Consider the following 15,125-nt stretch of genomic DNA (forward strand, 5'->3'; position numbering starts at 1 on the left):
CTCAGCAATGCTAACTGCTGTGCCACTGTGTTGCCCTAAAGAACGTTGAACAATAGCTGCTTCAAGTGAGTCCACATTGTTAATCTTTTATCCGTGTAATACGCGGCGGGGCTGGTGGTTGAATGTTTGGTCGAATGGGTAACTTGTAAGTAATGCCTTAACAGAGGGAGCTGGAGAGGTTCAGGGAGGGGACTCTACATTTCAGAGCCAGGCAGCTGAAGGCAAGGGTGGAGCGATTATAACCAGGGATGCTAAAGATATCAGAATTGGAGGAATGCAGATATACCAGACGGTTGCCTGGCTAGAGTAGATGTGGGATGTGGGATGGGGGATGGGGGTGGCCGTGGAGAGATTTGTAAGCCAGGATGACAAATGAGCTTGGTGATATTGCAGAGGTGGTAGTACCTTTTCTGTTTTATCTTCCCCACCCCCTGTGTGCCTCTGGTTAACCAGAGAGCTGTAGATTTGGCAGTGCCACATTTATTCTTTATGGGGACGTGTCTACACCCTTCCCATAGAATCTCTCTGCTGGATGCCTCCCAGTGATTTGACACCAATTTCCCTTCTAATTGCTGTTTCCAGTCCACTCTTGCCCAGCTGATCTCTCAGCTTTGTAAAATTTGCCTTCCCCCAGTTTAGAACTTTTACTCCTGCTCCATCTTTTCCATAAAGATGATAAACATAAGAACATAAGAAATAGGAGCAGGAGTAGGCCATCTAGCCCTTCGAGCCTGCCCCACCATTCAATAAGATCATGGCTGATCTGTCGTGGCTCAGTTCCACAGTCCCGCCCTCTCCCCATAACCCTTAATCCCCTCTCTTATCAAAAACCCATCAACCCGCGTCTTAAAAATGTTTAGCAAGGTAGCCTCCACCACTTCAACGGGCAGAGAATTCCAGAGATTCATCACCCTTTGAGTGAAGAAGTTCTTCCTCAACTCCGTTCTAAACCGCCCCCCCCCCCTCTTTATCTTGAGGCTGTGCCCCCTAGTCCTACTGTCCTTTCTGAGCGGGAAGAGTCTCTCCACCTCTATCCTATCCATCCCATTCATCATCTTATACGTCTCAATGAGATCTCCCCTCATTCTTCTAAACTCTAACGAGTACAAGCCTAGTTCATTCAGCCTCTCCTCATAGCTCAACCCCCTCAACTCCGGCATCAGCCTAGTAAACCTCCTCTGCCCTCCCTCCAAGGCCAAAATATCCTTGCGTAAGTACGGCGCCCAAAACTGCACACAGTACTCCAGCTGCGGCCTCACCAATGCCCTATACAGCTGCAGCAAGACCTCCCTACTTTTATATTCAATCCCCCTCGCTATGAAGGCCAGCATCCCATTCGCCTTCCTGACCACCTGCTGCACCTGCAAGCTTGGTTTTTGCGACTCATGCACAAGGACCCCGAGGTCCCTCTGCACCGTCGCCTGCTGCAGTGTACCTATATTCTGATTAATATATCCAAAATGCTCCCCCTACTGCTGCCTCATCCATTTGCCCAGCTTCATTTCCTAAGACAGAATCTCGAATTGTGCTCCCTCTTGTTACCTGCCGACTCAGAGGGCAGTTAGGAGTCATCCACATTGCTGAGGTTTTGATATTCTATGTGGATCAGACAATATAAAGGTGGCAGATTTCCTTCCTGTTTAAAGAAACCCTGATGTGGGCTTTAGCAACCATCTGCCATCGGTCACCATTACTGCTACAAACTCCTTATTTCAGAAAGTCGAGTATTCCTGTTTGATAATCAGTTCCTGGTCTCAAGTTGTACAAGCTTTCCTGATGGTTCAGCTCGTCAACAGCGAATACCTTTTGGTCAAAAATTAATATTTGTTTATTAACCATTAGCAAAACAAGCAACTTATTCTTGTACACAGAGTATTTTGACAGTGAAGGCTTGAGTCAGTCTCGAGACGGTGGGTGAAAGCCACTTGGCACAGAAACAGTTTGTTTTGTTCTTCGTGTGAGGACAGAATGAGTGAAAGTGGAATGAGAGAGAGAGTTGCAAATAGCAATCGGAGTTGTAAAAACATTGGTATTTTCACTCCCAACTGTCCATGACAAAGTCAGTCCCTGGAGTGTTTTGGGAGTGTGAGGCAGACGCTCGTGAGAGAGCGAGGTTATCGGGTGATATCAGCCAAGGTAAGAGGTTGCTTTTATAAGATAAGCAATCGTTTTTATCACTTGGCTAATGAGCGGCTGGATTCTTCTTGCAAAGAGGTTGGTGTGTGAATGACGTGGGCTGCTTTTAATAAGCAAATTAACCAGTCAGTTCAGGGATGTAGAGTTACACTGTGACTTATAATCGCCAGAATGTGCTGGTCAATCTTCTCTGTGCTTGTTGTTTTATACCAAGTAAAATAGCTTCTCCACCTTCTTGGAAGAACTTGCTGGATTTGCAGAGCAATTGGCCAAAAAAAGTCCACGCTGTTAATTAAGATGTTTAATTAAGATGTTGAAATAGAATCTACTGATTCTATTTCAAGATATCAATATTTTATCTATTTTTTTCTCTCCCTCCCACATCCCCCCTTCGCGCACACTCTGTCGACCCTCTCTTTAAACCAAGGCCACGTTCAAATTGTTTTTTTTTTAAGATCCCATGACTGTAGTTCAGTATAGATTAGAGGTATCTCTCCGTTTCACAACTAACATTATTCCCAGGTCAATAGCCACCCAAGAAATGGATGTATTTCACATTGTTGTTTGTGAGATTTTTCTGTGCGTAAATTGGTTGCACTTGGGTATTGGCAGTTGCCTAGGAATGGTCTGGGATCTCCGGGAATTGAAGTTAATCTCCCGGACACTGCTGTGAGCGATGGCAAGGAGATAAGTCGTTGGAAGGATGCTTTTGTGTTTTATTTTCAGGAAGTCAGAAAAATATTGGAATCTGTGGATGAAATAGTCTACGTGAGTGTTGAGAATCACCCAAGAGTATTCACTCCCTCATTGGCCATGGGGAATGCAGGGTGCGTTGATTGACATGTTGGGGGGCAAATGGGGCATGTGTTGAGGTGCGGTAGCAGCAGGAGGTCATGTGATAAACCTCCAGGAATACAGTCGCTCCAGAGTTGGCAGCTGCACTTTTGTAGCATTATGTTACGTGAGGGGCGTGTCTTTGTTTTGAAGGTGTGACAAGTCGCTGCGTGTAATGTGGCTTTCGTTCATTGTTATCCCCTTCCTGGTGACCTTCGACACCTGAATCATTTGATCCCGAGAATTATTTGCATCCAAAGAATACTAATCAGACTAAAAGCGAAATGATTTTCTTCTCCCTGATCAGTAACAAGTGGACAAAGGAGTGGGGGTGGGGGGAATGCTTAATCCAAATAGGCTGGAGAAGATTAATCAATTAATACCAGGTGTGACTCAGGTTGAGAATAAAACTACAAATGACTTGAAACCAGACATAATGTTCTATTTTGGAACAATTGAAGATAGGAGATCCGAACTGGTAGAATTGTCACTTGTTATCTGTATTTCCTGTAATGCAGATAGCATGTTACTCAGAGACCAGCATTTTCCAATCGCCTCTTGGCATTATATCTAGTAGCAACATGTTACTGGGCCTTCCTACTCCAAACAACTCCCCAAAAAAATTATCTTCCTGCAAAATTTGTCAGTTTTGTTTTTAGTTAATCTCTTTGCAATTGCCGCAAACCCTATTTTAGCTTACCTATTTTCTAGAGCATTTTGGTCACTATTGCATAAGTTAGCATTGCTGCCTCACATGGCCAGAGACCCAGGTTCGATTCCTGGCTTGGGTCACTGCCTGTGTGGAGCCTGCACGTTCTCCCTGTGTCTGTGTGGGCCGGGTGCTCCAAAGATGTGCAGGTTAGGTGGACTGGCCATGCTAAATTGCCCCTTACTGTCAGGGCGACTAGTTAAGGTAAATGCATGGGGTTACGGGGATAGGGTTTGGGTGCGATTGTGGTCAGTACAGACTTGATGGGCCGAATGGCCTCCTTCTGCACTGTAGGATTCTATGTTTCTATAATTATCACTCTTGTTCGGCGCCCAGTAGAGTGGCGGGTTGCACAGAAGGCCACTCAGCCCATCGTGCTATCCAAGGATCAGACTGCTGGGGGAGGAAGGATCTGGGATTTGATTCAAAAACTGGGCGAAAGAACAGCTTAGCTCGAAGTTTGAAAAGTCCAACGCAAATCAACGAAACCTCGGCAGCTTCTGTTATTTGTGCAGCCTGGTGTGCTCCTGTTTGCCAGTCTGAGTGAGTGGTGAACTTTGTCGCTTGATTTATGACCCCTGAAATAACTCTTCCAAAATACAGAACGATGAGCCGCTGCGCAGGTTCATTAGTGCTGTTTGCTGTGAGTATTACAAGATTGAAGCATAGTAGATAAAGTTTCTTCTTGATACCAGACCTGCTGCTAATGTGCTGCGAATTGCTTCAGATGTTTGTTCTGGTTTAATTAGACATTATTATGCGACAAGCCATTTGAAATATTTGTTTCAGAATCACCTGACTACCTTTTTGGGCCTAACCGGCTCGATTTACTAGTGCTGGTCTCTTCAAATACTGCATAATTCTGTAAAATTACAACTGCAGAGGATGGTTTATTGAGTTTTATAATTTCAATATAAATTCAACATTTCTGACCTCCTGCAGTGAGGAATTTCAGCATCAAGAATGTATGTCCTTTCTAATCTTTCTCTCTCGCCTCCGATTTCCTCTCTCTGTCTTTGTATCAGTTGAGGCTAGCACTGTCTCTCACTTTTGTGAGAGGGGGTTGTGGCCAATATTTATCTCTCAACGAAATTCACCAAGGAAGAAACTAAGTTAGACAATCTGGTCATTATCATGTTGCTATTTGTGGGAGTTTGCTGCGTGCAAATTGGCTGCTGTGTTTCCAACATTGCAACAGTGCCTACACTTGAAGTATTTAATTGGCTGTAAAGTTGGCAAAGAAATGAGAGTCTCTCTTTATTTCCTCCTCTTTCTCAGAAGGAAATTGTTAAATGCCGAAACCTGTCAAGATCGTTTCTGGGAAACTGTCATGCTATGAGACGTACCCACGACATGTGAATTGGCTTTTCTGGTAAACCAAACTACCTGTGTGATTATTTGCCTGCAGTGTTTTGAGTATTTGATTATCAAATGCTCGTTGCCTGGCGGAAAGGACCATGCAGGCGTTTTCTGCTTTGGAAAAGTCAAAGGTGACGAAATAGACCTCGCAATATTTTGAGGACTTTGTCAATGAACGAGTCGTCTGCATTCTACATGTGACCGGTTTTTGTAAAGCTTGGCGTGGTTTAATCTTGCACGAAAGCCGCACCGTTAATCCCGGCATCAGATTCGAACTCCATCCCAGAGAGATTCCGTGAGTGTTTCCAGGACTTTGAGACTGAGTTCAATCTTTACCATGTGATGTTTAATAGCTCCCCTGTAGGGTGTGCGTACATGCCCCGGCACCATTCTGTGCCAACACTTTCTTAAGAATCTGTTGTCTTGCCCTCTCTTCAGGTGGTTGTTGGGATCTTAAAGCTTCTAGCAAAGCATTGTCTTCTGTTCACACTAATAGATACCACGAAGGGCAAAAGCACGCAGGGCTACGGAGAAAGGGGAGAGGGAGATAATTGGATGGAGTGTTGGCGTAGGGAACGGTGGACTAGCTGGCCTCCTGCAGGGCAGGAGGGATCTATAAATAGCTGGCCGGATCCCGGAGCTGATAGTTCCACACTGGGTTTTGATGTTGGATAGTGTGCCAGCATCAAAGTGTGTTTCATTTTCCAAAGAGCCGAGGGATAAAGCTAGATCAAACAGAAAGCGTTTTGCAGCAAAATTATCATTTGACTTGGTAACGATTACCCTTGATGTTGCAGAGAGCTTCCTGAAGAATTAATGAGCATCTTTTCTATTTGTTGTAATCATGTGGATTTCATCATTATGAAATAAGGTGAATTTTTTAATAGGCAAATTGACTGGAATGTAAAGAACGCCAGCTCATTAAATGTTTTCAAAGTGGATGAAAGGGCGCGGATTTAATTGTTAACCCAGAGTTGAAATATCTGGATCACAAATAATTATGTTGGCTGGGGTTGTCCCTTTCCGAGATGAGGCTGCTGCTGCCATCCTGTGTAAAATCTGATATGATAGCGTCAGATTGCGAACACGCTATCTATAATATTCTATAAGTGCAACCCTCCACTCTACTGGGTGCCAAACAAGAGGGAAACTGACTTGTGCAATAGTGTCCAAAATACCCCCAAAAATAGGTAAACTAAAATAGGTTTGTGGCCAACGCAAAGAGTAACTAAATATAAAATTGACATATTTTGCAGGAAGATAATTGTTTTTCAAAATGGCAGAAAGGCTGGGGACACTGGCATGTTAAGTTAATTGGCCCAAAGATTCCAAAGTAAGGATTTCTATGATTTCCATGAACACCACTCAGTTTCTCAATCGCCTTTCCGATTCTTTATTCTAATCTCAAATCTGTTTGTGATCCTGCCTATAGCATTGAAGGTTGCCCTGGTCAAAAATATTCGTTCTGCTTTGTGTTCAATACACTGATCTCTCCGTTCTTTCCCTTGTCACCTCTCCACAATCCACTCCCTTCCTCTCCCTGCACCCATTGGAATATTTCTCTTTATTTTAGTGGTTAGTCGGCCTGATCTCTCGGCTGCCAGTCCTCGTTCCACTTAAATACTAACTAGTCACCAGCGGAGTGCCTCAAGGATCTGTTCTGGGACCCTTGTTGTTTGTCATTTTCATAAATGACTTGGATGAGGAAGTGGAGGGATGGGTAAGTAAGTTCGCTGATGACACGAAGGTCGGTGGTGTTGTGGATGATCTGGAAGGATGGCAAAAGTTGCAGCAGGACATAGATAGGATGCAGGACTGGGCGGAGAAGTGGCAGATGGACTTCAACGCGGATAAATGTGTAGTTGTCCATTTTGGCAGAACCAACGGGATGAACGAGTACACTATCAAGGGCAGAAGTCTGAGTAGTGTTGAGGAGCAGAAGGATCTTGGGGTCCGGGTCCACAGGACTCTTAAATCGGCCTCGCAGGTGGAGGAGGTGGTCAAGAAGGCGTATGGTGTACTGGCCTTCATTAATCGAGGGATTGAGTTTAGGAGTCGGGAGGTAATGCTGGAACTTTATAAGACCCTTGTCAGGCCTCATTTAGAGTATTGTGTGCAGTTCTGGTCGCCTCACTATAGGAAAGATGTAGAAGCTATTGAAAGGGTACAGAGGAGATTTACAAGGATGTTGCCTGGACTGGGAGGCATGCCTTATGAAGTTAGGTTGAGGGAGCTGGGACTCTTTTCCCTGGAGAGACGAAGGTTGAGAGGCGACCTGATAGAAGTTTACAAAATGTTGAGAGGAATAGATAGGGTGGACTCTCAGAGGCTATTTCCCCGGGTTGAAATGGTCGCTACGAGAGGACACAGATTTAAGGTGCGGGGAGGGAGGTTCAGAAGTGATGTTAGGGGTAAGTTTTTCACTCAGAGGGTGGTGAGTGAATGGAATCGGCTGCCGTCAGTGGTGGTGGAGGCGAACTCGCTGGGGTCTTTTAAAAGACTCCTGGATGAGTATATGGGGTTTAATGAGATTGAGGGTTATAGATAGGTCTGTAGGTTGGTAGGTGATGATGTGATCGGCGCAACTTGTGGGCCGAAGGGCCTGTTTGTGCTGTAGTGTTCTATGTTCTATGTTCTAGTCCTAAATTCCATCTTATTCCCTTACCCTGTGCTTGCTGATTCTCTCGACCCCCAAAGACATGGAACTCAAAACCCTCATCAGGGTTTACAAATCCCTGTGATGCCTTGCCTTGCACCCCACCGCCCCCACCCCCAGAGTTCCTTATTGCGTTGGACACTCTTGCTTCATTTCTCCGACTGGCGCTTTTCTTTCCCATACACCTCTGCTAAGACCATCTCTCCAACCACAACTTCAGCCACTACCTGCTGTTGTTTGACATCCATTTCTTCTCTGAAGTATTTGGGTCATTGAGCTTGTTAAATGTTATACAAATGCCTGGATGCTACTTTTTTTGAATACAAGCCAAATGAGATCTTAAAACCGGGCCTTCATGCTTCAGGATCCGATGTCTATTGAAAAATGGAGAGCAGTTAGAATCATAGAATCGCTACAGCGCAGAAGGAGGCCATTCGGCCCATTGAGCTTGCGCTGACAACAATCCGACCAGGCCCTAACCCTGTAAACCCACAAATTTACCCTGCTAATCCCCCTGACACAAGGGGGCAATTCAGCATGGCCAATCAACCTAACCCGCACATCTTTGGCATGTGGGAGGAAACCGGAGTACCCGGAGGAAACCCACGCAGATACAGGGAGAATGTGCAAACTCCACACAGACAGTGACCTGAGGCTGGAATTGAACCCGGGTCCCTGGTGCTGTGAGGCAGCAGTGCTAACCTCTGTGTCACCATGCTGCTCCAAAGTTACAAAAGTGAACGTTTTAATCTTCACAAAACGATCTAAATTACCCCTCAGTCAAAAGTTGAAAACGCTTGAAGGAATTTGCAATGTGGTGTTCGTCGAAATCGTAGAAATCCTTACTTTGGAATCTTTGGGCCAATTGACTTGACATGCCAGTGTCCCCAGCCCATCTGCCATTTTGAAAAAAATTATCTTCCTGCAAAATTTGTCAATTTTATATTTAGTTACTCCCTTTGCATTGGCCACAAACCTATTTTAGTTTACCTATTTTTGGGGATATTTTGGACACTATTGCACAAGTCAGCATCCCTCTCGTTTGGCACCCAGTAGAGTGGCGGGTTGCACTTATAGAATATTATGTTAGTGTGTTCGCAATCTGACGGTAATGTTGTATAGTTTGTATTTATCTGATCTCAATTGGACCTGTAGATGTTGCTTTTTGTGTGATTAAATGAGAACACTAGTAGTTTGGATGAAAGCTTTTCAGATAAGCAAAATGGTAGTTTTCCATTTACACTTCCTGTATTTGATTCTAGACACAGGAGTGAAAAACCTCACAAATCTTGCACCTGGGATTGCAAGTAATGTCTTGAGATGGATAGGAAGCAAAGAGTTGGCATAAATGGGTCTTTTTTGGATTGGCAGTCAGTGACTCGTGGGGTTCCACAGGGATCTGTGCCAGGACCCCAACTGTTCACATTACACGTTAATGATTTAGAAGAGGGAACTGAATGTATTGTCTCCAGATTTGCAGATGATACAAAGCTGGCTGGGAGGGTGAGCTATGAGGATGTTTCAGCGTGATTTGGACAGGCTGTATGTGTGGGCTTCTGTATGGAAGATGCAGTATAATGTGGATAAATGTCAGGTTACCCCCTTTGGTAGCAATAATAGAAAGACAGATTGTCACTTGAATGGTGTAAATTGAGAGAGGTGGATATACAACGAGATCTTGGCGTCCTCGTGCATCAGTCGCTGAAAGTAAGCGCGCAGGTACAGCAGGCAGTAAAGAAGGCAAATGGTATGTTGGCCTTCATAGAGGATTTGAATATAGGGATGTTTTGCTACAATTGCGTAGGGCATTGATGAGGCCACACCTGGAATATTGAGTGCAGTTTTGATGTCCTTATCTGAGGAAGGATGCCCTTGTTATAGAGGGATTAGAATGAAGGTTCACCGGGCTGATTCCCGGGATAGCAGGTCTGTAATAGGAGGCGAGACAAAGTCAGGGTCATATTCAGTGGAGTTGAGAAGAATGAGAAAGGATCTCATGGAAACTTATAAAACCCTAACAGGATCAGACAGGGTAGATTCAGAAAGAATGTTCCCAATGATGGGGAAGTCCAGAACTAGGGGTCATAGTTTGAGGATAAGAGGCAAACCTTTCGAACTGAGGTGAGAAGAAATTTCTTTGTCTAGAGGGTGGTGAATGTGTGGATTACGATGGACTTTTTAATCCTGATTAGTTTGCCTTTTTATAAATTACGGTTTTCGTTGCCACTGACAAGCTATTTGCAATTAGTATCGGGTGAGGGGATCCAGGCCTGGGATTGTGGGACTGCTTGGTGCTGAGGGCCAGGGGATAGTTGAGACAATACTCAGTGTATCTGAGGCTCTGCAGGATTATCAGATCGCTCTGTAAAGATTAGAAGTTCATCCTTCTGCTGCTCCCCACTATTTTGTTGGCACTGAGTCAGGAAGCTTGATTGTCCTGTTCAAGATCTCAATCTTATTGGGCTGGCAATGCCAAGAAAAAGAACTCTGCGGGCATGTTCTAATAACTTGGAGGAAATGGAGCGGGACTTCAAATGGCAGCACATTGGCACAGTGATTAGCACTGCTGCCTCACAGTGCCCAGGTTCAATTCCCAGCTTGGGTCGCTGTCTGTGTGGAGTCTGCATGTTCTCTCTGTGTCTGCGTGGGTTTCCTCCGGGTGCTCCAGTTTCCTCCCACAGTCCAAAGACGTGCGGATTAGGTGGATGGGCCATGCTAAATTGCCCCTTTAGTGTCAGGAAGACTAGATAGGGTAAATTATAGGGTTAGGGCCTGGGTGGGTTTGTGGTCAGTGTAGATTTGATGGATCGAATGGCCTCCTTTTGCGCTGCAGCATTCTATGACACAAAGCAAGAAAGATGATGCAACTGGTGAAAGATGATACCATAACCAACTGGGGAGCAAAATCCTTCTTTGCTTAATTGGATGATTCTTGACCTCAAACATCTCCCAATATCCTGAGGCAGTGAGAAGTCTCACACCCCCAGGTTAAAGTCCAACAGGTTTATTTGGGTAGCACGAGCTTTTGGAGCAGTGTTCTCTGAGCAGCGTTCTGAAAGGTCGTGCTACCCAAATAAACCTGTTGTGGTTGTGAGACTTCTTACTGTGCCCACCCCAGTCCAACACATCTCCTCATCATCAATATCCTGATGGGTGAATGAGCAGACGTGTTCAAGAAAAAAAAACACTTCTTCTAAAGCACTTCTGTCAATTTTTTAAAAATATTTTTTGGGTTTTGCTCCTCGTGTCTGGAGATTGCTTCCCAATTTCTTGAGACTTCGGGGCAATCGTTGATGGTTGGCAAACCCACAAGTGAAGTCAAGGAAACTTGGATGGGTGTGAGGGGGAACAAGGACTAAGTGACACTAACCCATCAGGACAACTGGGGTAACCGCGGGATATAGTTGGAGAAAGAAAACAGTGTGTTCCATATTTTCTATGTATCAATAATGGAATGCGATACAACTTTGTGAAGACTTGAATAATTTATTTCTCCTTCATTGCCTTATCCCATCGCTTACAGTACTGTTTGTTTTTCTATTTCCAATATTTAAACTGCATTTTCTTTTTAAACCAAGGACTAAGAACCTTGGGTCTCTCAAAGACTTGAGATCATAAGTCATAGGAGCAGAATTAGGCCACACAGCCCGTCAAGCCTGCTCCACCGTTCAATCATGGCTGATATTTTTCTCACCCCCGTTCTCCTGCCTTTTCGCCATAACCCCGATCCCCTTATTAATCAAGAACCGATCTATCTCTGTCTTAAAGACACTCAATGATCTTAAATAAATTCCCATTGTGATGGCTGGGAATCGAACCCGGATTAATTGCTTGGAAGGCAGCTGTGCTCACCACTATACCACTGTCGCTCACGCTAGTTTAGTTAGCTAGTTTACATGCACAGAGACCAATTGGGTACTCAATTAATGGGAGTTGCCAAATCCCCAGAATTGCCCTGGTATCTCCAGGGATTGAAATTAAATCTCCAGGACACTGTTGGGAATGCAGTTTAAAAAAGAGCAAAATCATAGTGGCACGAAATCATAGAAACCCTACAATGCAGAAGGAGGCCATTCTGCCCATCAAGTCCGCACCGACCACAATCCCACCCAAGCCCTACCCCCCATATCCCTACATATTTAGCTGCTAATCCCTCTAACCTACACCTCTCAGAGGCAATTTACCATGACCAGTCAACCTAACCTGCACATCTTTGGACTGTGGGAGGAAACCCACGCAGACACAAGGAGAATGTGCAAACTCTGCACAGACTGTGACCCAAGCCGGGAATCGAACCCAGGTCCCTGGTGCTGTGAAGCAGCAGTGCTAACCACTGTGCTACCATGCCGCAAAGTTGAGCTTTTTTTGAACACATAGTCACAGAAATCTTAAAGGTGAGTGTCTGTTTCACCAACAGTTGAGATTAATCTAATTAGGCACCAAGCAAATGTCTGTTCCCTTTATCCAGTGGGTAAAGCGATGTGCTTGGGTGATGGACTGATGCCGGGTGGTGGAGAGGTTCAGTGGTGGGAAGTCATATGACCTCCAGGCCTACACCCAAAGAGAGACACTTCAACCCTTACAGCTCTCCTCCCTGAGAGTAATCCCAGAAGCAATTTCTGCAAACATTTATTTATATCGGTTTCTTTGATGTAAGTTTTATTCTATGCATCTAAGTTCAAGAAAGTTTGATAACCTTGTCCTTCCTGTCAATCGATGGGGAAATGTAATCTTCTTTCCAACAGCAATATCTGCTATCTATATGGCATCTTTATAGTGTTAAAACATCCCAGGGTGCTTTGTAGGAGTATTAAATCCGAGCCAGATAATGCAATGGTAGGGCAGGTGCCAGAGGCTCTCTTTCTAGGAGAGAGAGAGAGAATACGGAGAGGTCAATGGAGGAAATCCAAAGCTTGTGGCCTTGGCAGCTGAGCTGCCAATAAACAAATGCTTGCCTGTATTACTGAGCACTTTGTGCAGGAAGGAACTTGTATATTTTTATAGGTTCTTACCCACATTTCGGGGAAACAGAGGTGAAAGGTCAAAGACCATGGAACAAGACTTGAAGAGATAGAGGACAAGTCAAGGTGCCATTAATTGATGTCTAGTTAGAGTTTCAAAGGCTTGATTTGAAGCTTTGAGATGTTAATGTGTACTTATTCCTGTCATGTTTTAGTTAAATTACCTCAGTTGTCTCTCAGATTGCAATTGATCATCTTTTGAGATGATGGAGAACAAAGGAACTGTTCATTTGCTTGCAAAAGGCTAATTCCTTCTAGTGGAGTGAGATTTCTTGGATGATGGCAGCAGGGTTGCTGTTTCTATACCTTTGTGGCAATTTTTTACTTTAATTACACCATTCTTCACCAATTAACAGGTTGCCTTCATTTCTGAGGGATGTGAAGGGTTCCCCTGGGAGACACTTCAACCCTTACTGTTCTCCCCTGAGAGAAATCCCAGAAGCAATTTCTGCAAACATTTATTTATATCGGTTTCTTTGATATGAGTTTTAATCTTTGCGTCCAAGTTCAAAAAAGTTTGATAATTGTCCCAGGAGCGGCATCGTTCCTGAGATGAAGACTAAAGTGTATAGGATCTTCGCTTTAAAACATAAAGACATAAACTACAGAAAAAAAACAAGTCATTTGTACACTTGTAGATTTTTAAATTAGCTAGACTGCAGCAGCAACTTTGATTTGAATATGGGATGTCTTCAAAGTAATAGAGATTGCCAAAGCTACGCTGGTTGCAACACTATTTCTGAACTGTTTCTTCCATTCTGTAGCATTTTCAGTTAAGCTGCAAGGTCAAAAGAGTCCTCTCTTTGGAACAAACCAATGTCTACGTGCCTTATCCCGAGATGTTTTGCACACGAGAAAATATCTCACTTGATAGAGGTTTTTTTTAGGATAAATAAGGGGAAACAGTTTCCAATGGCAGGAAGGTCGGTAACCAGAGGACACAGATTTTAGATAACTGGCAAAAGTGCCAGATGGGGATAGAAAGCAGGCAAACTGTCGTAATCTGGAATGCGCTGACTGAAAGAATGGTCGAAGCAGATTCAACAGGAACTCTCAAAAGGGAACTAGATAAATACTTAAATTAACCTGTAAATGTTGTGCCTTTATCAAGAGCAGAGGTGCGGGACCAATCAGGGAAAGCATTGGCACAGGGGTATTGTCATTGGATTAGCAATCCGGAGACCCAGGGGACCTGTAATCCCACCATGGCAGATGGTGAAATTTGAATTCAGTAAATGAATTAAAAGTCTAACGATGAGCGTGAAACCATGATCGATTGTTGGGACAACCCATCTGGCTCACTAATGTCCTTACCTGGCCTGGCCTACATGTGACTCCACAGTAATGTGGTTGATTCTTAAATGTTGTCAGGGATGGGCAATAAATACTGGCCCAGCCAGCAACACCCACATCCCATGGAAGGATTTTTAAAAATTGGATAGCCCTTTAAAAGGTCCAGCACAGGCACTTTGGGCTGAATGGCCTCTTGCTTTATCATTCCAGCAGCCTTATTAACACACACCATGTTGTGATGACCTAAACCACACTGGAATCTTGATTAAATTCTCTCAGCAGCCTTCAAACTGTTGACTTTTGTCACTGCTGCAAGTGTCTGGCTGATGACCAAGGTTGATGCCAGTTGCGAATTGTTACATTATCCTGCTTAATAAACTGAAAATGATGTTGCAGAAATTTTCGATAAATTCTGATGTGGGCACGGTTGATGCTCAGCCGTGACTCGGTGGGCATCACTCTTACCTTTTGAGTTAGAAAGCTGTGGGTTCAAGACCAACCCCAGGACCTGAGCACAATAGTAGAGGCTGAACCTGCACTGCTGAGAGAGTGCTGCACTGTTGGAAGTGCCGTCTTTCAGATTACACAGCTTTGTTTTAAAGGAGAGCAGGGGAGCTCTCCCCTGTGTCCTGTTCGAATATGTTATTCCTCAGTTGACACCACTAAAGCATTTTATCAAGCGTGATTTTTTTTGAGAGCTTGCTGCGTGTAAATTGGCTGCCAGAATCGTAGAATCCTTATAGTACATAGAGGCCATTCGGCCCCTCGAGTCTGAATTGACCACAATCCCACTTAGACACTCTTCCCATCCTTTGTTACTGTGACTGCACTCACTGCAAAGGTGTTGCACTTTGGGGTGTTCTTGGACCACGGGAGATGTTATGTAGGACTGTTGGTCTTTAGTACATTGATGGGATTTGATTGTTTTTGCGACTAGAAAGCATTCTGAAGTTGATTCCTCTCCCTTTGCTGCAGGCGGGTTTGGAGGTGCCCAGCACCACAGGGGGAAGTGGGGACAAGGTGACAATATCTGAGAGTTTGTTATATGGAGGAAGCATCTTCATATTTAATATGAATGTTGTTATTTTTATATGGAACCCTCTTTGAAGTGAAGGTA

At 44.3% G+C, this 15,125-nt stretch overlaps 1 protein-coding gene across 1 annotated transcript in view; it reads left to right on the plus strand.

The window, feature by feature from the left end:
• Positions 1-1,895: 1,895 nt before the first annotated feature.
• Positions 1,896-15,125, plus strand: part of pip5k1ba (phosphatidylinositol-4-phosphate 5-kinase, type I, beta a) — a 103,129-nt gene continuing 89,899 nt past the window's right edge. Inside the window, exon 1 of the mRNA XM_080188356.1 lies at positions 1,896-2,136. The gene's annotated coding sequence lies outside the window, so the exon portion shown is untranslated. The remainder of the gene's footprint in view (positions 2,137-15,125) is intronic.

Source organism: Carcharhinus amblyrhynchos, chromosome 5, assembly GCF_965287045.1.
Source record: "Carcharhinus amblyrhynchos chromosome 5, sCarAmb.v2.hapA, whole genome shotgun sequence".
NCBI classification, from domain to species: Eukaryota; Metazoa; Chordata; class Chondrichthyes; order Carcharhiniformes; family Carcharhinidae; genus Carcharhinus; species Carcharhinus amblyrhynchos.